The sequence below is a fragment of the Oncorhynchus mykiss genome, chromosome 8, assembly GCF_013265735.2.
Source record: "Oncorhynchus mykiss isolate Arlee chromosome 8, USDA_OmykA_1.1, whole genome shotgun sequence".
Lineage (NCBI taxonomy): Eukaryota > Metazoa > Chordata > Actinopteri > Salmoniformes > Salmonidae > Oncorhynchus > Oncorhynchus mykiss.
This window is the reverse complement of record NC_048572.1, coordinates 75,098,415-75,105,091: the sequence shown is the minus strand read 5'-3', so window position 1 is coordinate 75,105,091 and position 6,677 is coordinate 75,098,415.

Below are 6,677 nucleotides of genomic sequence, written 5' to 3'. Positions count from 1 at the left end.
CCGAGCAGAGCAGCTTTACAAGGCAGTGCTTTAGAACAATAGAGCGAGAGGGACAGCAGCTAGCCAGGCAGAGAGGCAGAGGCAGTACTCTACTCAGTAAAGATCAGAAACAAGGGACCATAATAAGGCTCACATAAGGCCAGTCATACAAGCCATTAGATCAAGGTAACAACAGCCATGAGGATCACAGTTAAGACATTGCAGATATTGGCAACATAAATCCTCACACAGAGAAATGTATGGCATGACAATAAGAGGGAAATAGACGTAAGAGATTAAAGACACAACATTATCATAGAGGAACAAGAAGGATTCCATCTAATGTATTGCATGTGTTATAGTTCACATAGTTAAAAGTATTGAATATGGTTGAAGGCGGATAGGTAGCAATGCTTACTAGGGTTAATGGTCAAGTGGTATGTGGTGCCAACGTTTGATCCACAGGGCAGAGGACCAGGCGCCATGCTGCCACTGTGCCCTTGAAGAGAAAAGGGCTACATGAGCAGACTGCTGAAAAAGGCCTTGGAGAGGCGCTGGGGAGAGAAGAGAACAGAGAGCCAGTGAACTGAATCATCACCACCATCAATGTAATGAGAGGAGATCTGTCCTGAGAGAGGAGATAGAGAGGGGGGGTGGAGAGAGAGGGGAGGTGAGAGAGAGGAGCGGGGGAAAAGGTTGAAAAAGGGAGGGGGGAGAGACAGGAGAAAGGGAAGGGGAGAGAGGGGGGAGGAAGGGACAGGGGCAGAGAGAACAGGAGGGGAGAGGGATTGAGAGAGGCATGGGCAAGGGGAATAGAGAGGGAAGGAAAGGGGAGATTGGGATTCAGAGAGGGCATGGGAGAGAGAAAAAAGAGAGAGAAAGAGCTGAGAGGGGATAGAGAATAAGAGGGATATGGGGACTGTGACAGAAATGGAAAGTGAGAGAGGGGGGAGACACAGCGGATAAATATTTGTTCGGCTTTCTGCTGCAGTGCTGACGAGGGAGCTTAACATCAGAGACTGAATACCATCGAAGGGCCAGACTGCTGGTTGTTTGAGGTTGTGGCACTCCAGCTGTCAAAAGGAAGAGAAGAGACAAGAAGCGAGAGCAAAGGCCCAGGAAAGGGCAAGAACAGAGAGAGAGGGAGAGAGAGAGAGGTGAGATTAAGACTGAGAATTAGAGGACAGAGAGAAAGGGGCCAGAAAAGGGCAGGAAGAGAGAGAGAGATAAAGACTGAGAATTAGAGGACAGAGAGAAAGGAGCCAGAAGAGAAAGAGAGATATTCTCTCTTACTATTCTCAGGTTACTACAGTCCTTCTATAAGTTTCCTCCTGTCCGCGAGGGAGAAGAGTCTTAGACTGTAGCAAATGGCACCATATTCCTATATAGTGCACTACTTTTGACCAGAAGTAGTGCACTATATAAGGAATAGGGTGCCATACATTACCATACATGTGTTTCTGTGTGAGTGGGGAAACCATCAGAACAGGGGAAGGTAACTAGATACAGCCACGGGACGATTTTTGTCGGAGCTGATGGTCGGGGGGCCGGAACATAATTATAATAATTTGCACACTGAAAATTGACTACAACTAAGCCCAAAAATAGATTATACTTGAAAATAACAATAATTTCATATCTTGATTACATTGAGACATATGAGATCGTCTCTTTAGTCATGGGAATACTTGAACAGATTTCCTTTATGAATGTTTTTTCTTCTGAATTCCTAGTGATTTTTTAAAACTTTTACAGGCCTGTTTTGGCTGATGGGCCACCTGTTGCCGACCCCTGCACAATAACCACTGTCAATCAGGACGTCTGAGCCGCTACAGCCATCCTTCCGGATCCCTCCGGATCATCTGTCAATGGTGTCCTACCCTCGTCTCTGTATCCTCTCTCATTACCCTCACATTCACTTCCAGCCTGAATTACAATTGCAGACTCAGTAAAGAGGCAGGAAGCTGAGGGGCTGGACCTGAGTAACGAGCTCTGGGATGTTTAATTAATACTTCCCCTTCCCACGATGTACCAGGTGGGCGTTCAGGCCAGGGGGAAGACGGCATTGATCGGACCGGGCCTGGATGGGCCTGGGGAGGTAACGGGGAAGGTGGACGATGGGCCGAGGTCGTTCCGGGGGAGATTCAATGGAAATCTAGGAGAAGAAAGACAACTTCACGCCTCGGTGCAGAGTCTGGCCCTGGCTGAGTTGGGCCTGCAGAGGCCTGCCGATGAATGTCAAAAACCCTGTAGTCCTCTGAGACACTTCAAAACTCCAAAAACACTGTACTTTACTTCCCCCTTCCCTTCCCACAGGCAGACAGGCAGGCAGAGAGCTAGCCGATAATGTGATGAATCTATATTGAACTCCATTTAATTGTGTATGTCATAAACTGGTCGTTTGATGTTGGATACATGAATATTATCAGTGTTTGCTCCCTCCACCACACTGCCATGTATAAAATTACAAAAATAGCTTTGCATTTGTTAGTTTTGCAAATGTTAGTTCATACAAACAATACCAAGCACTAAAACCAGCAGGCACTCAAAATCCTTTTGAAACCCTGAAAAAACAAGAATCAAGGAGGAGCAATCCACTCCCAGTCCTACAGGGCATGATGATCACCATATAATAAAGGTTGTCACTAGTTACCACAGCCACAAAGTATAAATAGGCTATATTGTAAAAAACAAAATATGAAAACATTTTATTTTTGGTCTTAATTTAAGGTTAGGGTTAGGCATAAGGTTAGGAGTGTGGTTAAGGTTAGGTTTAAAATCTTAGATAGAAGATAAATAGTAGAAATAGGCGGGGTTTAAGCCATAATTAGGACTTTGTAGCCGTGGTAACTAGTGACCACCCATAAAGGACTCGGCAATAAAAACAAACGCCACACTGGACTGAACATGGCAAGAGACCAGCGCTTCTCTTGACCCCGTGTCTGTTTGCCTGGGAGGCCAGGAACCTCTGCTGCTGACGATGAAACAAACAGACATGCCACATTTATACAGTCAGGTGTCATGACAAGGTTTAAACTGCCCTGAGCACCAGGGTTCCTCTGGGGCTATCATTGTCACCATCACCATCATCAGAACAACACGCACAGCAGTGGGGGAGCAGCACACTAAAAGTGCCTACAAACCTGCCTCTGAAAATGACAAGGACTGACTCGGAATGGACCAGACCTGTTAGACCACACTTAAAGGCTGGCAATGTTTTCTCAGTGAGGAGTTATTCATTCTTGCCGCTGTAAATTTTGACGGAAAAGCCATTGTCAAAAACAATGTTGTGGAGAGGAAAAACAGGTTCGAGGAGACCAGCAGCACGTGACAGGAATGACAAGCGCCTCAGAGCCGCAGAGAAATGAAAAATGGCACCTCTCAAATGAGGCGAGGGAGCAGCAGCCTCTAGCACGACGGAGGATAGGGATGCGCAAGAAGCACAAACGCAATTATCCATCGCGCCAGCTCTGCTGTTTGTCAGAAACTGGCGCGCGTTTAAGGACTCGAGCATGCTGATTAGGCTTACCAGACGCCCGGAGACCCTTCAGGGTGGACACAAGACAGCGCGCCCAGATTCATTACCTCAGCCAAATAGACTTCTCATTTGTTTTGCCGATCCGGGTACAGCATCAAGGATGAGATTAAAATAAATAATAACATGTTTTTCTCTGGTACACTCAATCATCACCAAAGGCACACATGCTAATCATTGTTTTTCTCTTTGATCTCTTTGCTCCTACCTTCACATGGAATAAGTGTTTTAGATCGACCTGTAGATATTTAATAATAATAATACAGTGCCTTCAGAAAGTATTCATACCCCTTGACTTATTCCACATACTCATCTCATATGTATATACTGCACTCAATACCATCTACTGTATCTTGCCTATGCCGCTCTGTACCATCACTCATTCATATATCTTTATGTACATATTCTTTATCCCCTTACACTTGTGTCTATAAGGTAGTAGTTTTGGAATTGTTAGCTAGATTACTTGTTGGTTATTACTGCATTGTCGGAACTAGAAGCACAAGCATTTCGCTACACTCTCATTAACATCTGCTAACCATGTGTATGTGACAAATACATTTGATTTGATTTTGTTGTTTTTCAAAATGGAATACATAGATTTTTTTCATTCCAATACCCAATAATGACAAAGTGAATCCATGTTTTTCGACATCTACTGAAAATAATATACAGAAATATATAATTTACATAAGTATTCACACCCCTGAGTCAATACGTATTTGGCAGTAAATACAGCTTTGAGTCTTTCTGGGTAAGTCAGAGCTTTGCACACCTGGATTGTACAATATTTGCACATTATAAAAATGTTTATTCTTCAAGCTCTGTCAAGTTGGTTGTTGATCAATGCTAGACAGCCATTTTCAAGTCTTGCCATAGCTTTTCAAGCCGATTTAAATCAAAACTGTAACTAGGCCACTCAGGGACATTCAATGTCATCTTGGTAAGCAACTCCAGTGTATATTTGGCCTTGTGTTTTCGGTTATTGTGCTGCTGAAAGGTGAATTTGTCTCCGAGTGTCTGGTGGAAAGCAGACTGAACCAGGTTTTCCTCTAGGATTTTGCCTGTGCTTAGCTCAATTCCGTTTCTTCTTATCCCAAAAAACTCGCTAGTCCTTGTTGATGAAAAGCATTCCCATAACATCATGCAGCCACCAACATGCTTGAAAATATGAAGAGTGGTACTCAGTTATGTGTAGTGTTGTATTTGGCCCAAACCTAACGCTTTGTATTCAGGACATAAAGTACATTTCTTTGCCACATTTTTTGCAGTTGTACTTTAGTGCCTTATTACGAACAAGATGCATGGTTTGGAATATATTTGTTCTGTACAAGCTTCCTTCTTTTCACTGTGTCATTTCGGTTAGAATTATGGAGTAACTACAATGTTTTTGATCCATCCTCAGTTTTCTCCTATCACAGCCATTAAACTCTAACTGTTTTAAAGTGACCATGGTCTCATGGTGAAACTCCTGTGAGATTTCTTTCCTCTCCTGCAACTGACGCCTGTATCTTATTAGTGACTGGGTCTATTGATATACCATCCAAAGTGTAATTCATAACTTCACCATGCTCAAAGGAATATTCAATGTCTGATAAAAAATACAAATAAAATGTAACTACCAATAGGTGTCCTTCTTTACGAGGCATTGGAAAACCTCCCTGGTCTTTGTGATGGAATCCGTGTTTGAAATTCACTGCTCGACTGAAGGACCTTACAGATAATTGTATGTGTGAGGTAGAGAGATGAGGTAGTGATTAAAAAATAATGTTAAACACTATTATTGCACACAGAGTGAGTCCATACAACCTATTATATGACTTAAGGTAATGTTTCACTACTGAACCTATTTAGGCTCGCCATAACAAAGGGGTTGAATACTGATTGGCTCAAGAAATTTCAGCTTTTCATTTGTAATCAATTTGTAAATACTTTGAAAAATATAATTCCACTTTGACATTATGGGGTACGGTGTGACACTAAATCTCCTTTTAATCTATACATTCAAGCTGTAACACAACAAAATTTGGAAAAAGTCAAGGGGTGTGAATACTTTCTGAAGGCAATGTATATGCCATTATAGTACTTTTATCCAAAATGGCTTACAGTCCTGTGTGCACACATTTCACGTATGGGTGGCCCCAGCGGAAATCAAACCCACGACCCTTGGCGTTGCAAGCGCCATGCTCTACCGACTGAGCTACACAGGACCATCCACAGGAGCTATCCAGTTTGAAATGGATCTGTGTTCATCTATCAGACTGGCCTCCCCCAGGAGCCTCACCCCTAATCAGATTTGGTAGCTGAGACCAAAATCGCATAGGACCACCTGACAGATGGCATAACGTGGGCATAGAGGTTATTTTCTGACACTGTGAAAATCATTGTGCTGGCACCTTCCTATATCGCCATTCACCAGCTGGTCTTTTTCAAAATGCACTGTTATTTAGGTTCAAACACAATGTTATTTTCACCATTTGTCAAACCGTCCCTGTGTCAACATCCAATAGTCGATTTTAAAGCATTATGAGAGTGGAGAGAGAAAATCATGAGATGGTGAAACTGAAAAATGTCCCTCATATTGAGAGCTAAATGGCCCTATACCAAGGGTGGAGACCAGTGGCAGTCGGTGCAGTTTAAGATGAGGGAAGATAATTTTTTTATGAGAATGGCTCATTTCTATTACAGCATATAATTCATATTCCATTCACCCAGCTCAATGTAACATCAATAGGTTTTGGCTACTACATAACTCACATTTTCCCTGTACCCATCATGAGGTTGTAACAACCTAGCCTATGAATGAAAGTTCATAACGTAGTTTGAGAGACATTTTTTGTAATCAAAGTGACAGTGACATTGAGTACCGCCTTGTACACTCTTCCTTGCATCTAGTGGATCTAGGATGTAATCATTAGCCCAACAGTTGCAAACAGTTTCAAATTCAGGTAGTATGTTAATCCCCATTTCATTCCATTTAAGAATAGCAGCCAAATACAAAAAGCATGACCATTTGTTTGTTGTATAATTCCATCTCGCATATAAGAGCTCTCCTCTTCTCACCTTTTCCTCTTATTTGTGGACTTCAGTGTACAACACATCTGTCTGTGACCAGGTGAAAAAAACTTTCCAAGCCAAACCTTCATATCATAACTGCTAACCG